Here is a 9,226-nt window from a genome sequence, read left to right as displayed (position 1 = left end):
ATTCCAATCAAATCCAACAGTCACAAATATTTTATAATAATAATTAATAAAACATATATATATATATATATTATTGTCTGTTCAGTTTCGTATGGTATTATCAAACTTATTTCTTCCCTTAGGTGGGCTTTGACTCTATTGACCTTGGGCCCATGGTTGGGCATGCCGCCCATTACCACGACCATGACTATTTTTTCGTCGTTTATGGTTGCTAGAATTGGTCACATGCACATCAAGCACGGTGTTCAAGCTAGTGGGTCGAGCTTGATGATTTTTCATTAAAAGTTGGTTCTATTTTTCAATGATAAGCAAAATAGAGATCAAATCCAAAAATTTGGTGAACTTATGTGCCCTATATTATTGCTGCAGGACAATATTGGTGGCATATAAGGTCGAATAGGTCTTCCTCAGGAGATCTAATTCGGTTTAGTCCACTTTATAGAACTTAAAGTAATGATTGGATTCTACAAACTTCATAGTTGTATTCATTCACGGACTTAAAGTCTTGGAAGTGTAGATGCTGCCAGTCATGTCTAGCTTCAGGCAAGTAAATATCTTTCTGATGATCAAAATGGTTGGCCAAAGCATGTCAGAGGGTGTGTGGGTCCTCCTCATCGAGGTAGTCGATCTGCAACGCATCATTGATGTGTTTTCGAATGAAGATCATTACCGTAGCTTTTTGAGCTTCATCGATGGGTTTGTCGTCGGTAGGTGCCTCGATGGTGGCTTTAATAACCTGTGCAGTAAGATGGAGCTTCACACCTTGAATATACTTCAGGTAGTTTCTTCCAGATTCTTCCAGAGCGATGAAATCAAGCTTGTTTAAGTTCGATATGTCCCTAAAACAGAGGGTACAACAAAATGTGGTTAGTCATATGCTAATCCATAGACATACATCATAGAACATTCGAGTTCTATAGACATGCATTGGTTTAATTTAAGCATGAAAGCTATAGCTTTCATGTGGTAAGTTTTGAATGAAAACTTCGGGTTTCAAAAGCACTAAATATGAAACTACTCATTCAATTTAGTTTTATGAACGATTAGTTCATAAATGAGAGGTTCCTGCAAAAACACATAATGCAATATGTTGATTTAAGTGTAGTGGATTTAAGTTGCTTCGGGAACTCAAGTGTGAGAGCTTCGGGACTACGAAAGGATGTCAACGGTTCAAAGTATAAAAATAAATTATTGAATCATTAATGTCCAAAAGTGATATTCAAGTCAATAATTTTGAATTAATTATCAGATTAATAGACTGTAGGTCACTTTTAATTTATTTAATGGATCAGGACCAAACGAGGTCGATCATAGAAGCAAAATAATGACAAACGGGACATATTTGCTTCAGTTGGTCATAAACCAAGTGATAATTAAATTAGAATTAGTGTAAACCAAAAGTGCCCTAAAAATTATTTGGGCATGATTTAGAACGCGGGGATGCCAAAAATTGGCATTGGGTCGAAAAATAACACGAGAATAGGCCATGCAGTTCGGCTGCAAGCTTATTGGGTCACGGGAGGGCTGCAAGCCTCTAGGTTGTGTGGTCTAAGGAGCCCAGCAGCAAAAGCTGCTAGCTTTGGGCTTAAAAACCATGCACGGGTGCATGCCTAGCGTGTGATGGCATGTGGGTTGGTGTGGGGAAGCCCAATTGAAGTTGGGTTTCGGGTTTTTGGGTTGGGGACAGTGGGCTGCTGAAGATAGGCCAGGGACACGCGGGATAGAGCCAAGAAGAGTTACAGGCTTCTTGGTTTAGGCTGAAAAACTTTAGGCCAGTGTAAGCCAACCAGGCCGAAGGCCTGGTGCCTCTATGTGTGAACATCAAAGCCCGAATGGCTGCTGTTGTGTGGTCTAAGGTGTCAAAACGACACTATTCCATGATATGCTCTATGCAGCTGGGCTACAGGTCAGCGCAGTGGTGCCACGGCGGTGCAGCTGCCGTGCCGTATAATCCTAGATTTTTCCTCTCCCCCCTTCCCCCCAAAAACATCTCTAGGGTTTGAAAAATCCTAAATTGCTTATAATTGATTTATATGCTTTGACTCACAAATTCCACATAACAATATAATTGCATAATGCATGAAACATATATATATGCATCATGGGGAATGTTTTCATGTTTCATGGTCATTTCAAATATTTTACTTTATTTTAAGCGTACCTGATTGGCAGAAAACAAATAAAACCCTTTGAATTTTGAAGAAGATAGCCCCCTCCTACGATCCTTCAATTCCTTAGCTTCTGGCAAGAGTGTGCTGACAACATGTCGTAGACCTATTTGACTGAACTATTCTAAGGGAATAGAGAGAGGGTGGCCGGCGGCAATAAGAAAAAGAAGAGAGAGATTTAATTGTGAGGTATATGTTGTATCACCCCATTATGCTTTTATTTATAGTAGTAGGATATGTTAAATCTTTACCCTTTTTAGGATTACAACTCTAATAGGATATGAACTACTAAAGGGAATATTCAAAGATATTTCTAGATACGCTATGATTTACACAATCATATTCCTATTCTAAATATGACTGCAACACTTTGTATATATAAAATGAATAATTTTTTTTAATTTGGTAAACAAAATGAATAATTTTGGCACACTTAATTTGTGTTGAATATATTTGAGTGTCAAGAAAACGCTTCCTGTGTGGATTTAGATTAGATTGGGCTTTGGGCCTCATGATTGTGTTTTCAGTTTGTTTTATCTTGGCCGAATCATTTTCGTTTCGAAAATTCCGTGGCAAAAGAAAAAAAGTCCCTCCATCATTAGCAAATTAAACAATTCAAAATAAATTATCAAATCAAAAACGAAAATCTCAAATTGTTGATTGATTCAAACATCCCAACTAAAACCCCAAAATCACCAAAACATTTTGTGCCGATTTTGGATCTCAGTCGAAGTGTAAGGAGTTCGCAAATGGCGACAAGACAAATGGAAGAGATACAGAGGAAGTTGGCGATGCTGAATTATCCGAGGGCCAATGCGGTTGCTCAGTCCCTCCTCTTTGCCGGCATGGAACGCTACGCCCTTCTCGAGTGGCTCTTCTTCCGGTACACGACATGCCATTTACTTCTTCTTTGACCTTTTGTGGTTCTTACTGTGTGTCGCATGTTTGATTGTTGCTGTTTGTGTTGTGTAATTGCAGATTGCTGGTGGACAAGTCGCCGTTCTCCCAACAAAATCTTCAAGGGGACGCCATGGATCACGACGAAGAGACTGCTCGAATCCAGTGTAAACCCTATTTTGTAGAATGTCGAATACGGTTTGCTGAATTTGTTGGGAATTTAATGAAATGTAGACTTTCTATTGGTTTTTGAATTCCATCAAATGGTTGATCTAAGTTATAGTAATGTGTTGTAATGTTAATTTTAAACGAAAATGTGGCTGCAATTTTTGTTAACTAGTCTTACTTGCAAACTTCTGAAATTTTCCTGATGGATAATTAAGATTGACAAACTGTGTTAAGACTTTAAAGAACTTCTGTGTTGTAGTTGCCAAACTGAAAACAACTTTTTGGTATCATCACTACATATATGTTCTACATGGCCACGCTAAACTGATATGACGAAAGTTCTTATCTCTCAAATTATGCTAAAGGAAATCACACTTCGAAAGAAAAATTAGATCTAGAATAAGATTGTTTAGTGGACAAAGACAAGAACACGATTACTGTTCTATTGTATAAAAGATAGATGCATACTACAGTTGTCATTGCACAATCTTAGTGCAATGTGACTTTAAAGAAGCAAGAATCGGTATGATATTGCTTGCACTTGAGATAACTTAATAAATTATCGAACTCGTTACTCTATGCACCCAACTCTCTCTTTATTAGGACTTTTTAAGATAACTTTGTGGAGCATCCTTCTCTTGCTGCTTCCTTTTGGGTTTATTCTTTTTTTTTTAAAGCCAGCTGGTTGGTCTATCTGTTGATTGCTTACCTTCCCAAAGTCTAATCTTCTTTGTATGTGATGTTAGATATGTTGCACCTGCTAGTTTTCACGGTTTTTAGTCATTTGATGGGACAATTTTTTCTTTGATTGTTTAGCTAATAAATGTTGACCTTTTGTTTTGTAGATTTGGCAGAGATTGCAAAGTTTTTGGGTATTACTACTACTATAAACACCGAAGCCATCCAAGTTAGTTATGGATTTGTCTTGATTTAGGAGTATTTATTCTGTCTGATATGGTCGATTTTTCTTTAGAAAGCTTTACAAATTGAGTGCACTTTTACTTGTTTTGTCTTTTTATTTCATTTCTTGTTTGAAAGTCATTGTTTGTTGCTTTGTTCTTCTTGGGCAACCAATCTCTATGATAATTGTACCATGAGTCGATCTGTTATCAATTACTATATTCATGTTTCTATTGAGTACTCAGTGAGTAAAATTTTGAATGATACTCCTTTCTTAAATAATGTCGACTTTTTAATTGCTGTGTTATCTGAATTGATTTGGGTGTATAATACAGTAAGGATTGTATCCTGTTATAAAAACAAATCTGTTATTTTCATGGAGCTCCCCTTACATTCAAATTCCATACATTAGTCCCCCAGATATGCTTTCAGGGTAGTGAAATATGAATCTCCTTTGATCCACCTACATTGAAATTGTCAATTTGAGAAAAATTTGTATTGACAGATCACAACAAACTTTTCATTTGATAGAATAGACTAGAATCATATAATTAAATATGAGATGAAGATTGTTTGCAAGATGCACATTATGCACCAAGTTGGCAGTCTAGACAAGATGAACATATGTAGGGCATCATACATTCTGCACTTGACGCAAAATTTAGCAATTCTTTGTTGTGTGAGTTTCCTCCACTTTTATTGAAGGCAAAGCTTTTTGTTACAGGGGCGAGGAAGCTGTGAAGATCGCACTAAAATGCTTCATCTAATTGTAGATCTTGTGGAGGTAAGTATTTATGCTGATAATCAAGAATGGAGGTAGGATGATACTAAGTATTACATGGTTTGGCAAGGTATTATTGTTTGATAAAAGAAGTCTTAGATCTTCTACAATGTGTGATTTGTTTTCTGATTTCGAAAATCATTTTAGGCTGAGATTATGACCTGTAATTTCTGCAGTATTGATGAGCAGGTAGCAAAGGACATACAACTAATTGATTCCATAGCTGAAAAACAAGCTCAAATATTCTCTAAAGAATGCAAATTGTTCCCTGCAGATGTTCAGATTCAGTCCATATATCCATTGTAAGGATAACTATTTTCAATTACTTCCCCGAAGTAACAACATGAATGATAATTGCTTCAGTAAAAGAAAAAAAGAAAAGAAAAAAAGAAAAATCCTCGCAGATGCATTGTAAGAAAAGTTGTTTCTGATTATTGTTTACTCCCAAATTAAAAAGAATAATTGCTTCACTGAAATTTTATTGTCAAACAAGAGGGAACCTCTTTAAAAGCCAACCCAAATTAATTAGGATAAAATTCTCAAAAGAGATGATTTCATCATTTAAGTTTGAACAACTAGTTTCAGTAGATACAATAATATCCTGTTTGTTTAATGATAGTTCATTGCAGGCCTGATGTTTTTGAATTGGAGAAAAAGCTTTCAGAACAATCAAAGATATTCTCAAGTCTTCAACAAAAGGTTGACGATTTGGCTTCAAAGGTTTGTTTCTGTTCTGTAACTTAGATCTTCTTGCCTTTTGACAATAATTGCTTTTTTTTTTTTTTTTTTTTTTTAATGATTTGTTTCCTGGAACCATTTAGCTATTTGATCAACTTCACGTAGTGCTCTTTGTGCTGTATAAATTATGCCAACTGTTCATATCAACGTAATTTAGCTAAATCATCCAACTTAAACCAGAAAATGAACCTTGTCATTTTAAAACAGTATCCCACTGCTTCTCCTTTCCAGCCATTCTAATGTCATTAGACTCTATCATTGTGTTCATGAAAGTTCTCGGTTTCTTTAACTGCGTTTGACACCTAAAGACACCACCTCCCTACCTTTCCATTTCATTTTCATCTTCACCTATCCTATGCTGCTTTGCAAAGAACAGACGCATAGTAATGCCTTCGCTAGTGCCAAAGGATGTTGAAAGGTTCATTAATATGGCAGTTATTAAAATAAAAAAAAGTGGTACCTTAGTTTTTCTTTATTGCCATATGCATTTTGAATTATTTTTTTCTTCTGTTTTTTAATCATTCCCAATGCCTATAAGTCCACAATATTTCTGGCATTGAATGCTCCTTCAAAATTTGTGTTGTCAGTGTACATCTTAATTATTTATAAATTCCCCCTCTAGTTCTACTTGTGCAGTTAATTCCTTCTTTTTCTTACTCTGACTCTATGCTATTGCATGTAGTATGCCTACAACTCAGATGAGGATTATGAAGAGGTGGAATCAAGATTGCGTGAACATTTGGAGTCTTTTCTAGAAACTGCAAAATCATTCAATACAATTTACACTAAGGTTGGAGCTGCTCTGTCTTTTAATATACTCTGCTTTTTGACAATCTGATGTCCCTTTTCTTTTCTTTTCTTTTCATGCTGTACCAAATTTAAAGATTTTGACATGTTCCTCAGAATTATATATCTGCTAAAAAGGTGAGGCACCGGCGGTACATGTGCACCATGATGAACCATATGCTTTGTGGTGGATTCCATTTTCACATACCTGGCTTGGTTGGCTTAGGAGAAAGTTTACGCTTCAGTTTTAGCTCCCGGATAATAGAAAAGTTCATTATTTAGCTAGTACTCCACTTGGAATGGTGACATTTATTTTGATGTGCATGAATCCTTAATACTTTTGTTATTTGTTTTGCCCTGTGTGCGCATATGAAGTATATACGCTTATCTGCAACCTTGAAATGTCGTGCCTTTTGTAGGAAATACATCCCTGGACACACATGATGGAGGTACCCCAGCTCCATGGGTTTGGCCGGCTGCCAATCGATTGTTGAAGGCATACAAGATGCTTTTGAAGGTATCTCATTTGCCAATGTTTACATTTTTTTTTCCTAGCACATTATAAGGTTTATCAGCTAAAGTTTGAATGGCAATTCGCTAGTTCATATACCTACTAATGTGAGTGATGGTTTTATATAATATTAAGACCTCATGGAGACTTCATTTTCCACTAAATCAATAGGAGTTTCTACCTGTCTAGAAAATGACATTTTCTTGTTCTACGTAATTATGTAATATGTATCGATGAAGTATCTCTGTAGTTAGTCAATACTTCAATCTATGCAACTAAATTTCTTCTACTATTGAATTTCACAAGGACAGGTGTGTTCTTTCATATGAGGTAATGAACATAAGCATCGTAGCTTCATGGTGTGGCTGATGATGGGTAGGTATCTGGGGTGTGTGTTGGAAGGGTTCTGGATTAAAATTGTTGAAAGTAGCTTGTACATGCCACATTTAGCTTTGTTCTTTATAGGGGTTTCATGGGGATCTTTTGTCTTTTGAAGTATCAAACATAGGGATCTTGATCCTTGGCCTTTCGATGATCGTTCATTTGGTTTTACATGTAATCTTGATCTTTGGTTATTCTTTTGAAGTATCAAACATTTTTTTATCAACCTTGATCTGCTAAATTTATGATGACCTGTTTTTTCTCTCCCTTTACATTTGTGCGTTGTGTTTGCTGTCCCTTTGCGGATGCTGTGGTTTGTTTACATGGACTTTCCTTGGTTCAAGCATCCATAGTGCCCCTATTAACTTAGCATGGAAAACTAAGTACAAAGCATGGAAAACTAAAACTAAGTACAAAGCATGGAAAACTAAGTACAAAAGTAGTTGTTTGCTTGTAGCACATACTCAGTGCTCAGTGTTCATTCAGTCAAGTTCACCTTTTATCTGTCTTAAGGGAGAAAAAAGTGAAGGAAAGAAGTAGGGGTGGGGGAGAGGAAAGGGGAATTAGCTTTTCTTTGTTTTGGGGTAGGAGGGAGGAAATGGAAGAGAGTGAGAAAGGTAGTTTTCCCTTGAGCTGGGAAAGCATTCCTCTAGAGCTCAGTCAAGCACTATCCTCTAACATGGGGAGACTAAATGTCTAGTTATTTATTTGCACCTTATAATCTATGAAACTTTCAAATTGGATACCAAAATTTTTGTATATTATGCAAGGGGCAATATTGTAGTTCAACCATTTCTGGATTTCTTGGCTTCCCTTCTCTTTTCATCAGACAAGTCAACCGAATAATAGGAGAGAACCATAACCAAATTGTCTGTTGGGATTCTCTCATCCCGTTCTCTCTTCCTCCAAACATGGTTTTACTTCCCCATTGCCCTTTGTGTGTCTGGATGTGTGCGTGTAGTTGTAGGTGTAATTGGGCCTGGAGTGAAATAGGCGAGGTGGGATTACTTGGGTATGGATGGAGCATTGTAGATCACATTACCGAGTGATGCCAGATTTGAACAAGTATTATTAGTACGACCATGAATCTTGTAACTAGGCCTCTTCTTATAATTCTTGCATTTATTGCAGTTCCTGGGGAACTTGAAGAATCTTAGAGACTCATACGCAGCTCTTGTGTGTTGGATCATCTGACTCGGTTGCTGGTGAGCCTTCATCTGTCACAAGAATAATCTCAGAGTGTGAATCTGCTTTGACATTCCTAAATCGCGACCTTGGGATTCTCTCGGCTTCCATTGCTCGTGAGCAAGGTGAGGAGGTGAGTTTATGATGAAATTGTAGTAATTGTTTAGGGGAGGGCCATGAATTCAGGCTTTTCGCTTTCTTTTTGGACTGCAAATGTATGTTGGGAAAATGTAGTTTTTTCGTGTCAAATGAAAGTGAAGTACAATGCAGTATTGATTCTGTATTCATATTACCGGCACTGTTTTGTGGGACGATCTTTATCCATGTTCGTTTGGTTTGCAATATGACTACATGAAAGTCATCGTTGTAATTAGACCCTTTCTTTTAACTTCCTAGTTTTTAACCCTATAACAACGCGAACGACACCTCTATTTAGGGTTGATTCCCCAATTCCTTCGTGCTTTCTCTCTCTCCTCATAGCCAAACTGATAAATAAGAAATGAGAGGAATCATCCCCAACTGGAACATTTGATGGATTGAATGAATATATATTCAATCCAAAAAGAATGAAAAAGCATATTCAACTATATAGATTTCATTTTTCTCAAAAAAAGGAAAAAAAAAAGTACATAGATTTCATAGCCAAAATAAGGCTTGGGATCAGGCCCAACTTGAACAATAATCAGGCCCAACATAAGGATGGTGCTTGCC

At 36.6% G+C, this 9,226-nt stretch overlaps 1 pseudogene across 1 annotated transcript; it reads left to right on the top strand.

Annotated features, from left to right (window-relative positions):
* The first annotated feature begins 2,777 nt into the window (after positions 1-2,777).
* LOC148698434 (AUGMIN subunit 7-like) lies at positions 2,778-8,942 on the top strand (annotated as a pseudogene). The gene is made up of 9 exons (XR_015955250.1): positions 2,778-3,051; positions 3,147-3,232; positions 4,079-4,140; positions 4,858-4,917; positions 5,104-5,216; positions 5,544-5,634; positions 6,335-6,442; positions 6,858-6,955; positions 8,462-8,942. The product of XR_015955250.1 is annotated as an AUGMIN subunit 7-like (transcript).
* The last annotated feature ends 284 nt before the right edge of the window (positions 8,943-9,226 follow it).

Source organism: Pyrus communis, chromosome 2, assembly GCF_041283825.1.
Source record: "Pyrus communis isolate YQ-2024b chromosome 2, ASM4128382v1, whole genome shotgun sequence".
In the NCBI taxonomy this organism is placed as follows: domain Eukaryota; kingdom Viridiplantae; phylum Streptophyta; class Magnoliopsida; order Rosales; family Rosaceae; genus Pyrus; species Pyrus communis.
Note: the sequence above shows the minus strand (reverse complement) of the source record. Positions and strands in the feature narration are given on the sequence as shown.